The 16,217-nt window shown below is 42.8% G+C and overlaps 1 pseudogene; it reads right to left on the bottom strand.

Moving 5' to 3' along the window:
* Positions 1-756: 756 nt before the first annotated feature.
* Positions 757-1,892, bottom strand: LOC148032817 (accumulation of dyads protein 2 pseudogene; annotated as a pseudogene).
* Between the last annotated feature and the right edge of the window lie 14,325 nt (positions 1,893-16,217).

The raw sequence follows: 16,217 nt of genomic DNA, 5'->3' as shown, positions 1-16,217 counted from the left end.
ATATTAAAAAACTAAAAAGACGAATGTTAAAAGTATTTAAACTAATATTAAAAAGAACAAATGATGAAAATTTGAATCTAACCTTTTAGCTTGTAAACGTGATGAATGAGAAATTGACGTACATAGCTCCACACACTTGTGTATGGCCTTTCTCCTTCCTCAAACAAGAGACGAATTTCGTAATGAAGGGAATGGCCCATTACTTAAAGTCTCCCCCCTTTTATATAGACTTAAGGGTTTCCAATGCTCAAAGCTTTCCTTTAAGCTTTTTAAAGCTTCATAGCTTTTCTTTAAGCTTTTTAAATCTTTTGTAGTTTACAAACTTGAAAAGCTTAAAAGTTTTCATACGTTTAAGGTCAATTACACACCGCGATGTGGACGGCCATTTCCAAAAAGAGAGAGCGCCCACAAATGACATGTTGTGTTATAATAGGCCGCGAAGTTCATGGACGCTGAACACTTTTGAGCGAGGGATCTCCCCCGTCCTAAATCTCGTCCATGCCCAACACACTAGGTGACAAATTCTATTCATTAAAAAAGTATGTTGTGGCTCATAGCAATTGAACCGCCGCCAATGGGTGGTGGTCAAAAGGTGTCATTACCACTAGGCCTTCCATTGTTTTGTAAAAGCCTACATGCAGGTTAGTGTCTAAAGGTAGTAAATGACAGATTGCGTGTTACCCCAACCATCCGAGGTAGTGTGTACCCACTCTAAGCTTTTCTTCAATTTTGGGTGTATGCTTATATTTTCCTTCTTTAACCCAAAAAACAAAAAATATAATTACAAAAAGTCACATTGCTACATCTGCAGATAGGACAATTTTTATTGACATTTGCATAATTGTTAGGAATCACTTGGGATGCTAGAAAAATAATGCCTACGTTTGCGGAACTGCTGCCATTCATCGATATTTGTCGACTTGCGTAATTGACGGTAATAATGATAAAATAATGATTTCCGTATTATTGACACGATTGTGATGGGGGCTATGGCGCTTCCAGGTCGTCGGGGGCGGTGGCGGTATGCGGGGAGACGCAGGGCGGGGGGCAAAGGGGGCCCTGGACGAACTTGCCCAGCGGGAGGCGGAGCAGGGGCTGCGTTTGCGCCTCCAGGAGCTCCGCCAGGGCGTTGTAGAGGGCCAGCATGCCGGTGAACAGGCCCATGAAGCCGCCGGCCCTGTGGAGGCGGATGGAGGCGGCGAACTCGCCGGAGGTAAGCAGGACGAAGGTGGCGGCCACGGCGCAGAAGAGCAAGAAGAGGGCCCGCGAGGTCCTCGCGCTTGCCACCAGCATCACGAAGGTGAAAAGGGTCCAGCCCAGCAGGTAGACGGCCTTGGCGTGAGAGAGCACCGCTCTAGTAGTATCTGATTGGGCGTAGGCGGAGTTGACACCGAAGGACGGCAGGAGGAAGCAAGCGAAGGAGATCCAAAAGGCTCCATAGGAGGCGAACGCCGTGGCCGAGAAGGTGTCCCCGTACCCGAACTCCAGGAGGCCTGCCACTGCCTGGGCGGCGCCCCCGTAGAAGGCCGCTAGGCCCACCACCGCATTGATGGGATCGGAGGCGCGGACGCCGAAGATGCCCGCGTTGTAGCACGACAGCACCAGCGTCGTTACGGCGAAGCCGAATAGTCCCAAGGGCGCAGGATTAGCCATTGCGCGCGCTGCTGCTGGGCGCGGCGCCGGCAAATGTTGCGGAGAAATAGAGGCGCTCTTGCCGGACATGCAGATTACTCTGTTACTGGTCTATGAGACGGTCAACGTGATATGTCGAATGGGAATGCGGTTCTACGAAAGGATATTCAATGATGTATGTCTTCAAAAGAGAGAGAGAGAGAGAGAGAGAAAGAGAGAGAGAGCGCTATAAGTAATGTGATGTGTCTTCTGACTCTGGACTCTGGAGTGGCTGCCTGTGATCTTGGGAGTGATGGCGCTTCTTATAAACTGGCACACCGCCCGCGGCCTTCTCTGTGGGCGCGCCCTCCTGTCAGCTGCAGCGGAGCCCACAAACCAAAACAACAACAGTTTATAAAGCACGACTGTGTGCGCTGCGCAAACCCCTCGCGTAAATAAAAGTGTCTTTCATGGGCACGAGGCTGCCGCAAATGCAACCTCATCGACGATTCAGGTTCGATGGACGTCAGTACGTAGACCTTAGCAAAATAACCCATAAACAAACACGGTCATTTCCATTCACAAGTCACGTCTTAGCAAGATCCTACATGCTACTTGTAGCCCTTTTGGCCCGCCTAAAGTCCCCGTCTGGGATCTATAAGCTTTTGTGAAGGGACTGTGAACCTTGGCATACCCACGTTGCCTCCACAATGGTGGTGCTGTGATTCCTCTTTTTTTACTTATGAAATACAAAGTCACCCCATTATTAAAAAAAGATACTAGGTGCTAGGCAAACAAACGTGGCTTCCTCAACACTTGTTCTTGTTTAGGTGTGATAAGCACGATTGTTTTCCATTTCAACCGATGGTTGGATAGAGGGTAGTAAGAAGGTGGGACAATAGTTCGTGAACTCCTACATGTAGTGTACACTCGCACCCCTCCCATACAAAGGTGTGCATGGTGGAGAACCTTCGAACATTTGACTTCACAAGGCTCATCTCCAAGTACATGTCCATCCTCATGCAAAGGCTCAATGTCCACAAGATACAATGATATTTTTGCACTGTTGAATCAACAAGGACCAGCTACATGTGTCTCCATGCAACACCTATGGTTCCTCCCTCATTTTGAGCACACTAGATGGCATTTCCAACACAACCTTTGTTTGTTTACAAGGGTATTGCTTTCCACCTCTCCAACAAAAACCACCATGAACCTCTAGTAATAGCCATATCTCCCTCTATTAGACAATGAGCTTGATCATGACATATACCACGAGCTTTTAGATATATACCATGAGCTATTATTAGAGGGATACACAAACCTCTAGTAATAGCTTGTGTTTTCCTCTACCAGACAATGAGCTCGATCATGACGTATACCACGAGCTTTTTGACTCTCTATTCTAGAACTGGTGTGAGTAAGTAGTGACCTAGAGAGTAGTTTCCTCATGAGAGGCACACAAATAGTACGTGGAGAAGGAGGAGCCTAATGTCCACTACAAGATATAGGCCTTATACCGACGTTTAAAGCGACGAAAACGCAAATAATAAAATTTGTCCTCATCATCACAAAAATCGTCGTTATTGGCGACGCCATAGAATAGTCGGTATCAGCATCACTATCAGCGTCCGTATTGGTGTCAGTATCAGCGTCGCATGATAGCAACGGTTTGCGATGTATATAACGATGCCAATAACGACGCGAACAGTAAAATTTGTGATGGTAATAGCGACAGTAACAGGGAAAAAAAAATTGTGGTGTGCTTTATGAGAGCCATACAAAATAGTTGATGCCAGGAGGCATGTTTCACGGTGGATTCCGTGCCACGGTGGATTCCGTGAGGTTTTACGGTAGATTCCGTAAACTTAGATGACCGGGGCTCATACACAAAGTGGATTCTTTGTGCAAGAAGTTGATGGGGACGCCTGTCTTTTTCGAGCGTTTCATTAATTTAGTGTGTACATGGGTGACTCCATAGCGGGTGATTCCGCAAAATGCATATTAAATTAATAAACGTTTATGAGTTTAGAGTGCGCACTCGTAATAAATTAAGGTTAGGTTTTATTTCTAACCAGTTGATTTATTTATGTAGTTGAAGACTGTTAGGTATTCACTTTTGTCGGTTTAATTGTATTATTTTACTAACGATTGTGAATGCTTCAATTGATGTGTAGAGATAGCAGCAGTGGCGGAGGAAAGCATTGGAGTTTAGCGAGTATTCGACCTATGGATTATATTTTGATAGGCGCCACGCCTATATTTTGTCATGTCTATTGAGGCATTGATTATTTATTATTATTTTGTATGCGCCTATGCGCACGGATATGTTATTTCTATTTGGACACCGTGCATTAGCTTTATTTTCATCGACGCCACTCTTGAAGCTCAAACCATCGACGCCACTCTTGAAGCTCAAACCATTCGCAAGGAATCAAAGATAAGTAAGCGAAGTTTCAAATTTCGCACTTTCAATGGCATACGAGAAGGAAAGACTGTTTTATCATTCATTAGCCAGTTTGATGACTATTTTCATGAGGGAACCTATCCAGAAAAAGATAAAATCAAGTGTGTTACTAATCATTTGGTAGACAGAGCATCACTTTGGTGGACTGTAGTACGCAAGAGCATAGAATGTCCTGCTACTTGGGAAGATTTCAAGAAGAAGTTCATGCAGAATTTCCTTCCACCGCAATTTCATGAGAAGGCTATCAAGCAATGGGATCTACTTCAACAACGGCATCGTGAGCCTATACCACAGTATACAAAGCGTTTTTGGAATGCACTCCTACAGCTATGCATGCTTGAAGACGTACCAGAGATGACACATAAGCGAAAGTATATGTCTGGACTTCTTGGGCATTACTACGCTGAAGTGAACATGTTCAAGCCTGCTACCCTTGAAGACGCCATCTCACTAGCTCACGACACTGAAGATAAGCTACGCAGTAGAGACAGACGGCCACATCTGTCTCTAAACAATTCCAAGCCAATGGTAATTATGGATCTAAACAATTCAATTCCAATTTTAGAAGGTTTAATCCAGGTCGTTTCTCTTCACCATCTTTCCGCAAGAATTGGGCTAAACCACCTGCATTACCATCCAATGTCGATCCAAATCCTAAGCCTATCCCACAGCCAAATCCAAATGTACCCAGACTTCCAGCCATTTCAAATAATGTAACCAAAGCCAAGCCAATAGTATGCTATAAATGTCACCAGCTGGACATCTCGCAGCAAATTGTCATTCAAAGAAGCCACCAGCTCATATCAACTATCTTGGAGCCATGGACGAAGATGAACATGAGGATATGCCTGATTTCACTGAAGATGAGGACGACACTACTACTACTTCCGACACTTTACCAGGTATGCCTACTCCACATTCATTATTGACTATGAAATGTTTGGTGCATGGAAAGGAAAAGACTATCTTGCATGATGACGGTAGTACTCATGACTTTATTTTAGCAAAATTGGTAAAGGAATTGAAATTACAGATTGTACCTACACATTATCGCATAAAAGCTGCATTTTTAGGCACTATGTATAATGGTACACAGGAAGTGCAAGATTTAGAGATTCAAATTGGTTCATACACTGAAAGAAGAAATTTCTTAGTTGTTCCATTACAGTCGAGTGACATTATTTTAGGAATGCTTTGGCGACACCAGCATAATCCAGATATAGATTATTCCACACACACAATGAATATTAATTTTCAAGGAAAATCTATTACATTATATGGTATGCATGTATCTAATGTTTTTCCACTACTTTCGCATACTCAAGCAAAACGTGCATTACGCAAGAGTAGTAAATCATATCTCATTTGGGTGAATGAATTGCAAGCAAAGGAAAATCATATGCACCCTAGGCATAAGGAATTTCTTGCATATTTTAAGGACTGTTTTGCAGAAGACCTACTACCAGGTTTACCACTTTCACGTCCAGAAGACTATAAGATTGATTTGATCCCTGGCACACAACCACCTTGCAAAGCACCATATAGGCACAACTAGATAGAGCAAAAAGAAATCCAGAGTCAAGTTGAAGAATTACTAAATAGAGGTTTAATTCGACCTAGCAGTTTTCCATTCGGTGCATTTGTACTCTTAGTCAAGAAAAAGAATAATACCTATCGTATGTGTATTGACTATCGAGCTTTAAATAAGATCACTGTAAAGAATATGTATCCTATTCCTAGAGTTGATGACCTTATGGGCAAACTGCAAGGATCTTCTATATTTAGTAAAATTGACCTTAAGTCTGGATATCATCAGGTGAGGCTAGATCAATTTGACATATTTAAGACTGCATTCAGAACACAGTTTGGCCATTACGAATTCTTAGTCATGCCATTCGGATTGACTAATGCACCTGCCACTTTTAGTAGAATGATGAACCGTATCTTTCTGAAATATCAGTATTGTGTGATTGTTTTCTTTGATGATATTTTGGTGTTTAGTCAAAATGAGAAAGAGCATTATGAGCATTTGTCATTAGTTTTTCAATTATTGAAAGAAAATCAATTGTTTGCAAATCCTGAAAAGAGTGGATTCTTTAAGACAGAAATTGAGTATTTAGGTCATATTGTATCATTTGAAGGAATTAAAGTTGATCCTAAGAAAATTGATGCAATATTGAATTGGCCTGTTCCTAAAAACGTGCATGAGTTACGCTCATTCCTTGGTCTTGCTAGTTTCTATAGGAAGTTTGTACGTAATTTTTCATTACTTGCTTTACCATTAACCAAACTTCTCAAGAAAGGAATTGTTTATCAATGGACCGAAAATCAACAGAAATCCTTTGACTTACTGAAACATGCATTAACCAATGCCCCCGTTTTACAGTTACCCGACTTTAATAGACCATTCTTTCTAGTTGTGACTGATGCTAGCGGCTCAGGAATAGGAGCTGTACTAATGCAAGACAATCATCCAATAGCATATTCTAGTTGTAAGCTGAAATCCTCTGAGCTGAAATATTCCACATACGACAAAGAACTATTAGCAGTTGTACAAGCATTAAGACAGTGGAAACACTACTTAATGGGTTCAGAATTTATAATAAAGACCGACCAGCAAAGTATTAGACATTTACTTAGCCAACCCCAAATCTCTGACCGTCATATCAAATGGGCTTCCTTTGTTCAAAGTTTTCATCCTATCATTCAATACCAACCTGGAAAAGAAAATGTAGTTGCTGATGCATTGAGTAGAAGACCTGCAATTCATAATATTTCTGTCATATCTTTTGATTCTTTGATTGCTATGAAAGATACGTATCACCAGGATATTACTTTTCATTCTGATTGGAATAAATTAGTTCAAAATAATTTCATTCCTGTTGATTCATTGTCATATAATGATGGATTTATGTTTTATGAAAAGAGATTGTGTGTTACTATTCCATTTCGATCTTTTGTTTTGAATGAAATTCATTGTCCCCCATATCAAGGACATAGAGGTATCATATCTACATTATGTATGTTAACTGAAGATTTTTATTGGCCGCATATGGATGCAGATGTATCTAATTTTGTTTTTGAATGTTTGATTTGTCAAAGAGTTAAGAGACATCATGGTAAACAGTATGGATTACTAATGCCTTTGTCTATTCCATCTAAACCTTGGGAACATATTTCTATGGATTTCATTACTGGTTTACCAAATACTAAATCTAACCACGATATGATTTGGACAGTTGTAGATAGATTTAGCAAGCAAGCATATTTCATTCCATGTAAGAAAACTTTAACAGCATCACAGGCAGCACAATTGTTTTTGAAAACTGTTTTTACTAACCATGGATTGCCCAAAGCTATCATTTCAGATCGTGATTCTAGATTTTGTAACAATTTTTGGATTACTCTCTTTGCTAATCTAGGCACAAAGATTGATTTCTCGTCTGGATTTCATCCAGAAACAAATGGACAAACAGAAGCCACAAACAGCACAATTCTAGATCTTTTACGTGCATATACTATCTCTAAACCTCAGACATGGGACACTCGTTTGCATTTATTACAGTTTGCATATAACAATACACCGCACACATCTACAAAGAAAGCACCGTTTGAAGTCATTTATGGATATAGATTATCTACACCTGTTGCATCTTTGTCTAATAGAATTCAGAGTGCTGATGAAATTGCTAGTATGCATAACAGTATTTTTGATGAGGTTAAGGATATGATTGCTAAAGCCCAACAATCATATACCAAACAAGCCAATAAGAAAAGACAAGCCATGAATTTCAAAGTTGATGATTATGTTTGGATGAGAATAGAAAAACGTAGATTGCAAAGTGTAGATAGACATCCAGTTGTCAAACTAGCTTCTAGATTCTATGGACCATTTAGAATCATTCATAAAATTAATGATAATGCATTCAAGTTAGAATTACCATCTCATTGGAAAATTCACAATACATTTCACATTAGCTTATTAAGACCATTTAGAGGCCAATTACCTGTCTACCCTGTTTATGAAAACCCACCTTTATTAGAGGAAGAGACTGAAATACTTGAACCAGAAGCTATTATAGACACTGATTATATGACTACTAGAACTGGCCGAAGGTATTCTAGATATCTAGTTAAATTTAAGAACCATCCTGTAGAGGAAGCACAATGGATGCACGCTAGAGATTTAAATGCTTTCCCCACTCTGTTAGCTCCACATTGAGCTTATAGCAATTGAGGTCAATTGCTATCCCACCCCGGGGGTATGATGCCAAGAGGCATATTTCACGGTGGATTCCGTGCCACGGTGGATTCCGTGACGTTTTATGGTGGATTCCGTAAACTTAGATGACCGGGGCTTATACACAAAGTGGATTCTTTGTGCGAGAAGTTGATGGGGACGCCTGTCCTTTTTGGGCGTTTCATTAATTTAGTGTGTACATGGGTGACTCCATAGCGGGTGATTCCGCAAAATGCATATTAAATTAATAAACATTTATGAGTTTAGAGTGCGCACTCGTAATAAATTAAGGTTACGATTTATTTCTAACCAGTTGATTTATTTATGTAGTTGAAGACTGCTAGATATTCACTTTTGTCGGTTTAATTGTATTATTTTATTAACGATTGTGAATGCTTCAGTTGATGTGTAGAGATAGCAGCAGTGGCAGAGGAAAGCATTGGAGTTTAGCGAGTATTCGACCTATGGATTATATTTTGACAGGCGCCAGAAACAGGGGTTCTTGATCGCCAGAAGTCTGCCTGTATTGACGGTTCGCGACGAGATTGACCGTAGAGCCCAATTGTTCCAAGAGATCCGCCTTCGCACGAGATGGGTAGCGATTGGAAGCTCTTGATCTCAGCTCCACTCTGATACCACTGGTGCGCAGATCGGTCGTAGTATGCTCACGTAGTGAATCCCGGAAGGTCCCCAAGAACAATGAACTCTACCTTTTTGCACAAAAAACAATGTAAAAAGCATGAATGACAAGAGCAAGAGCCAATTGGGTTCAATCTCCCCCCATGCCTTGTGTGAATGCTTCACAAAGCATGTATTTTATGTATATTTCCATCTTCATGCTCAATAATAGCCCAATTTACAAAAATATGACAAGCTTTTAGCTTTTGAGTTTTCCTTTTACAAAAATAGGAAATAAAGCTAATGGATGGTGCCCATTGAGTCTGGCACGCCCAATCTCAATGTCCAAATAGAAATAACATATCCGTGCGCATAGACGCATACAAAATAATAATAAATAATCGATGCCTCAATAGACATGACAAAATATAGGCGTGGCGCCTATCAAAATATAATCCATAGGTCGAATACTCGCTAAACTCCAATGCTTTTCTCCGCCACTGCTGCTATCTCTACACATCAATTGAAGCATTCACAATCGTTAGTAAAATAATACAATTAAACCGACAAAAGTGAATACCTAGCAGTCTTCAGCTACATAAATATATCAACTGGTTAGAAATAAATCCTAACCTTAATTTATTACGAGTGTGCACTCTAAACTCATAAACGTTTATTAATTTAATATGCATTTTGCGGAATCACCCGCTATGGAGTCACCCATATATACACTAAATTAATGAAACGCCCGAAAAGGACAGGCGTCCCCATCAACTTCTCGCACAAAGAATCCACTTTGTGTATGAGCCCTGGTCATCTAAGTTTACGGAATCCACTGTAAAACCTCACGGAATCCACCGTGAAATATGCCTCCTGGCATCAATAGTTTCTGTATTGTGTACAATGTGCTTGCAAACAAAAAAAATGTATACTGAAATCATAACACTGATACATGAAATAAATACATGATCGCATAATAAGCGATTGGTACAATCATGACAAGATATCACTAATACATAGAAAATGTCTACATAGATCAGGCGACTCAAAAATAAAGGTGTGTGAGCTCCAAGGATCCAGGGGCGAGCAACATATCCTTGTCCCCCGAAAGCTCGTCCCGCCGCAAAGGAGCATCGAACGGACTCTGCAGAAAAAGAAACAATACATCAGTCCACCATACAATAATGCATTCAAATATCTCATGGTAACTACGGACAAGAAAGATGAGTGACTTATAGGGCCGCCGCGTCTATACAATCGATCGATCAATGAAGTGAGACCATGCCTCCTTGCATATCAAGTCTCAAGGCCAGTTGAATCGCGATTTGTAATGGAGTACTCCAAAGAAAACAAAATGCTAACAGTTAGAAACATGATTGTCAGTACAAAGAATATTTCAAAAAAATGAACAAGTAAAACAAAAGAAAAACTTACAAAGTCCTCCAAATATATCCTCTGGCCCCGCCACTCTTAATATGATGGACCACTCCGGCCTCGAGTCGTGCCCTCGCCGCCTCGTGCTGCTGACTCCAATGTCCTAGAGAATCTGTAGCCTCCTCCCTCAGTCGGCGCCAGTCGTCTGCATCTAACCACTCGAGCTTTGTAGCCCCACTCTTGATTGCCTTGCGTGCATCACATCATCTATGTGACATGTATGCACGCATGCAATCCATCATGCAGCCCGTAGAGAATCTATCTATTGAGGCTGGCACCGGAAACTCCTCGTGTAAGGATGCTACTATGTAGTCCTTGATCCCCTCTGGTATGTTCTTCCAATGATCCAAGATGTTGTGTCGAAAAACTTGTTGGCACAACTCTCTCATGCAAGCCATCACCCTCCTCCCCTCATCATTCATGATGATGGCTCCTAACCTACTATCGACTAGATATCCATAACCCCCTAGAGTCTGCCTAAGATGGGTCCTCTCCCATCTGCATCCATGCTCTTGGGCATATCCAAGAGACCCCTGTGCATCTAGTGTACCGATCGGGGTAATATCTCTCGGAGTTGCACCCACAGGGGTGCCACCTGCTGACGGCTGAGCAAAAGCTGGAGTAACTGGAGTAGACGTCCCCACAGGTGTGACAAATCCCTGAGGTGACACAGCTCCAACTGAACAATGAGACGGAGACACCAGGTTCGTGCCTCCACAGCATCCACCTGAGCCTGAGCCACGCTCCCTGGAAGGGCCAGGAGAGAGAGGAGTCGCACCTGTATCCTGTATCGACCGTGGGCTCACTGCCTCTGTATCTTGGCAGCATCCCCTTGATCCTGATGCACTCCCTCCCTCTGGCCCAAGTCGTGAGTGTCAAGCTCGTCTGCTTGAAGCCGAAGCATCTGATTGCGCTGAAATAGATCTAGCAGAGCGCCCTGACGAAGACTGAGATAGCTCCTGGTCTGCCATCTCTCTGAATCTCGTGATCTAGTCTGGAGACATGCGTGTGAAGATGTCCTGTAACTCCTCATCGCTCATCCTTCGACTCATCTTGAAAATGTCACCTGCACAGACAAAAAATGATGTTAGAATAATCAATTTAAATCATACAAAGCACCGTAATATAAATCATTTAAAAAATCTCACTTAAAATGCATATCTTATGTACCCTTATAAGTGATTGGTCTCAACGAATTGAGTATGTGGATGCTCCAAGTATGAAGTATCCTATGGTCCCATGTTAATCTCCTGACACAACTCCGCATACACTGGAAGGTCGATAGACATGTCACCACAAAAGAATGAGTCCACCTCGTTCTCAAAGAATTCTTGGACTCCTATATTTCCATCATTGTTAGCCAATGTTGGCTCCAAGCTTTCGACGGCCTCCACCCCTTTTGCAATATCAACCCCTCTATTTGCATATTATCTTCATCTATGCTCAAAACATCACTTTGATCATATACTCTCGCACTTCGGGGAGTTGAATGTATAACATACCACCATCGAGGTTGTCGGGGGTTTGGATAGAAGATTACTTGTTCACAAACACGTACAAGAGAGTTCAAACCATTGTGACATAAATCATGTCGTAATACAATTAGCAAGCAAATGAGTCCATGCACCTGTTCACAATGGGCCGGCAACACAAAGGTGTCGTGCAAATCCATCCATTTTTTTTCGGAATCTATTTCGATAAATCCAGATGGACCTCGTCGAACTGTTGCTCTAGCTCCTCCAAGTACCACTTTGAACCACTGCACATCGAATATTATCATGGAGAAGCTACAGGTCCAGCAATCTCCACTTCATCTACTACAAGATGCATAAGAAGGTGGATTTGTATCGTGAGCATGCTGGTGGGCATGTATTTCTCAAAGAGACAGACCGTCTCCACTACTCCCCACCTTGCGGATTCAATAGAGGACGTCTTAATCTCCTTCTGTGAGATCCATTATACCAAAGTTGACAACCTGTAAATGGCCCTACGTATTTCTAGAGTAAGACATCCTGTGATCGTGATCGGTAGTACAAACTGCCACAAATGAGAAAACATTATGAATAATGGCTACATTCCAAATAGAAAAATGCCCACGCCAATTACAATCCATTTGTAGTACAAACCTGACATATCTTATGCCAGTCATGGGATTTTAGCCCTGATAATTGGTCATCTTTAGAAACTGTGGACCTGAGAGAACGCATCATATCCGTCGGAGTGTGGATAGACTTGATTACTTGCTTCATAATGTGCTCTTCTTTAGTGGACAAAACCCAAGGAGCGTGAGGAAGCTGCACGCGATCAACACTCGACTGCGGCCAAAGTAGCTCCATCTTACCTACCTCCTTCAAATCCATTCGTGCCCCTATAGTGTCTCTCTTTCCTATGATGTGGTCCCATAACAAGCTGCCCACATTCTTGAAAATATGCATGGGATCCAACAAGACCTGTAAGTGGGTCCACTATGGAAACTCGTAGAAAACTGAGAACCGTCGCATTCCATTTGGATGTGATTCCGTGTGGACCATTTTCAGCTCGTACGAGCTTGCGATGTTCATATGTGTTGGAGGTCATCTAAGGAAACCTTCCCTGAGTTCATGATCCTCTGGCAAGAAAGCAACGTGTCCTTGATATACCATCTTCTTCATGGTTCGTGACTTTCGGGAGTCTAACTATGGCCCACACAATGGACATGCATGATAACTTGAGGTAACCAGACCTGTTCCAACACCACGACCTAGTGAATACTTGCTTGAATGAGATAAAATATACAAATTGTACAAAAAATAAATAAATAATAGAGAGAATACACTCTCCCTTCCTCTCGTTCTCTCATTTCATCCCCCTCCCTCTTCCATTTCCTCCCTCTCCCTCTCCCTCTCCCTCTCCCTCTCCCTCTCGCTCCCTCTCCCTCTCCCTCTCCCTCTCCCTCTCCCTCTCTCAATATATATACACAAATCATATAAGCAAAAGTAAAAGAGAGAGAGAATGCACTCTCCCTCCCTCTCTCTCTCTCATTTCCTCCCCATCCCTCTCCCTCTCTTTCTCTTTCTCTCTCCCTCTCTCATTCCCTCTCCCTCTCCCTCTCTGATTTCCTCTCTCTCTTCCTCCTTTTCCCTCTCTCATTTCCTCCCCCTCCCTCTCCCATTTTCTCCCTCTCCCTCTCTTTAATTTCCCTCTCTTTCTCCCTCTCCCTCTCCCTCATTTCTTCTCCCTTTCTCATTATATACAAATTATACAAAAAAAAAAGAATACACTCTCCCTCCCTCTCGTTCTCTCATTTCATCCCCCTCCCTCTCCCTATCCCTCCCTCCCCCTCCCTCTCCCTCTCCCTCTCTTTCTCTCTCATTTCCTCTTCCTCTCTCAATATATATACACAAATTATATAAGCAAAAGTAAAAGAGAGAGAGAGTGCACTCTCCCTCCATCTCCCTCTCTCATTTCCTCCCCATTCCTCTCCCTCTCCCTCTCCCTCTCTTTCTCTTTCTCTCCCTCTCTCATTTCCTCCCTCTCCCTCTCTTTCTCTTTCTCTCCCCCTCTCTTTCTCTTTCTCTCCCTCCCTCTCCCTCTCCCTCTCTTTCTCTCTCATTTCCTCTCCTAAACAAGCAAAAGAAGGAGAGAATTAAACCCTAAACAAGCAAAAGAAGGAGAGAATGGACTCATCGATGAGATATGGCGAGGGTTTGGTGGCTCCTCTTCGTGATGAAGGCTCCTCCTCTCCTTTGCGAACGGTGGGGGTGGCAAGCCTTCTTCCTCTCCCTCTCTCACCCTATGCAAGATGGTCGCTCTCTCTCTCTCTCTCTCTCTCTCTCTCTCTCTCTCTCTCTCTCTCTCTCTCTCTCTCGCTCTCCCTCTCGAAACGTTTGATGAAAATGCGCGAAATGAACCGCCCTCGGATTTCGGTCTATTTTTTTTCCATGTGGGGCATCGCTATTTGCGTCATTTTTTACATCGCAAATGCGATGCAAATAGAGACGCTGCTATTCCTGCGTCACTACCTGCCGTCACTATACGTTACAATCCTTGTAGTGGTCAAAATTAAAAAACTTGAACACTAAGTGTATAGGTGTTCTTAAGAAGCTTGTGCACAGCTTCCCTTTCATAAAACAAAAATTGGTGATGGCCGTTGATAATGGCTTGAAAATCTCACAAGCCCCATTGGAGTGTGTCTAGAATCGAAAAGTTATCAATGTGTGTATGAGTGTGTGTGTACATATGTGTGTGTGCGTGTGAAGAAAATCACTTTGTAATATTTGGGAAGGCCTTTGATCTCCACTTCTTCAAAGGGGCAATCCAAGGATATGGCGGCCTTTAGATATTGTTGAAATACACAGGATCTAGAGCATGGTAGATGCTGAAGCTATGGAGGTTGAAAGAGAAAGAAGAGACTCATGAAGACATTGACCCTGATAAAGAAAAATTGTCACACAAGTCACTTAGGTTCCAAGATTGAGACTTGGACTCATAAACACAATCTTGTATATTGACAGTGACAAGACACTTTACTGTAAAGAAAAGAGTACTATCATTGCATTAGAAAAGGAGTGCAAGTACAATGCTTTATAGGAATTGAGTCGTGGTATTTTCTCCTACTGTGCATATGGGATTTTGGTCCTGAGCCCTCACTGCTCCTTACAAAAGGATTGAAGTAGGTGTGATTGCAAATATCTCAACACCCCTCCTCAATCACAACCAGAAGGACAAAGTGTGTAGAGGCTTTAGTAAAAGAAACACCTACAAAGTGTGGGCACATCATAAACATGGAAAAACTCTAGAGGCTGTTGCAAAAAAAGGCTAAGTATGGGTACCACAAACACGATGGTCATCCAGAGGCTGTAGTAGGGGCCTCACAAAGTGTACAGAGATTGTAGTACAAGACTAATTGAGGAGTTTACAAGTTTATGTCTGAAGCATTAGAGCTAGAAAATACAAAGCTAACAAAGTCTATCTGAATAGAAGGACTGATGAGGTTTGTCCTTCTCCAAGTGGTCTTCTTCTTCTTCCTTCGCTTCATTTTCTTATTCTTCTTTGACTGCAACTAGATATGCCTTTTGGGACCTCTTTCTGGCGTGGCAGAACTTCTCGGTGTATCTGGTCTTTTTGCAGAAGTCACAGAAGAGCTGATTCCTCTTGACTTTGTACCTGCTATGTAATGGACCATAGGAACCCTCCCCTAAGAATTTTAAGAAAAGGAAAAAAAAATTATTATGCCTAGTTCAAAATTTTTTACTCCCCCCTCTCTCCCTGTCGATAGTAGTCGGGGGAGGGGGAGAGAGAGTGGGAGTGGTGGATTGGGAGGGGAGGCATGCAACCTCCAAGTGGAGGGGCAGCCATGCCACCTATCTCCTCCCCTCCCCTATATAAGGGGAGGGCTTCTCCCCTTCCTTGGAGGATACGGAGAGGCTACGCCCTTCGAGACGTCGCCAACCTTTCTCCCCAGCTACCGCACAAGGTCCTTGGGTCTCTGCTAATAGCGGTTCTCCCCTCCGTCAACAATGACTGCACCAACCCCCTGGGCCCTTGTCCGTAGCCACCCCCATCGCCTGGACTACAGGCGCTCACCACCTCCCTGGGCCCTTTCAAACGAGGTCTCTCTCCCCCTGTGATTGACTGCAATAGCAGCCTCTGACGGCGGCCGCTCCGCCACCGAGTTTTGCACATGTCACTTTTTTCCCGTCAACACTGTGCAGGCCATCTAGGGCCTTTCATCCTAGTCAACCCCCCAATTACGTGACATCACGGGACCCTCCCTAGGCCCTCCAAAATAGACGTCCTCCCTCCCTGGTTGTTTGGGCCGTGAAGAGAAAAAGTAGAGGGAGAGGATAAGAAGAAGAGGGTGGGAGA

Source organism: Lygodium microphyllum, chromosome 8, assembly GCF_053477565.2.
Source record: "Lygodium microphyllum isolate KBCC chromosome 8, Lygodium_microphyllum_v1.1.10, whole genome shotgun sequence".
In the NCBI taxonomy this organism is placed as follows: Eukaryota; Viridiplantae; Streptophyta; class Polypodiopsida; order Schizaeales; family Lygodiaceae; genus Lygodium; species Lygodium microphyllum.
Note: the sequence above shows the minus strand (reverse complement) of the source record. Positions and strands in the feature narration are given on the sequence as shown.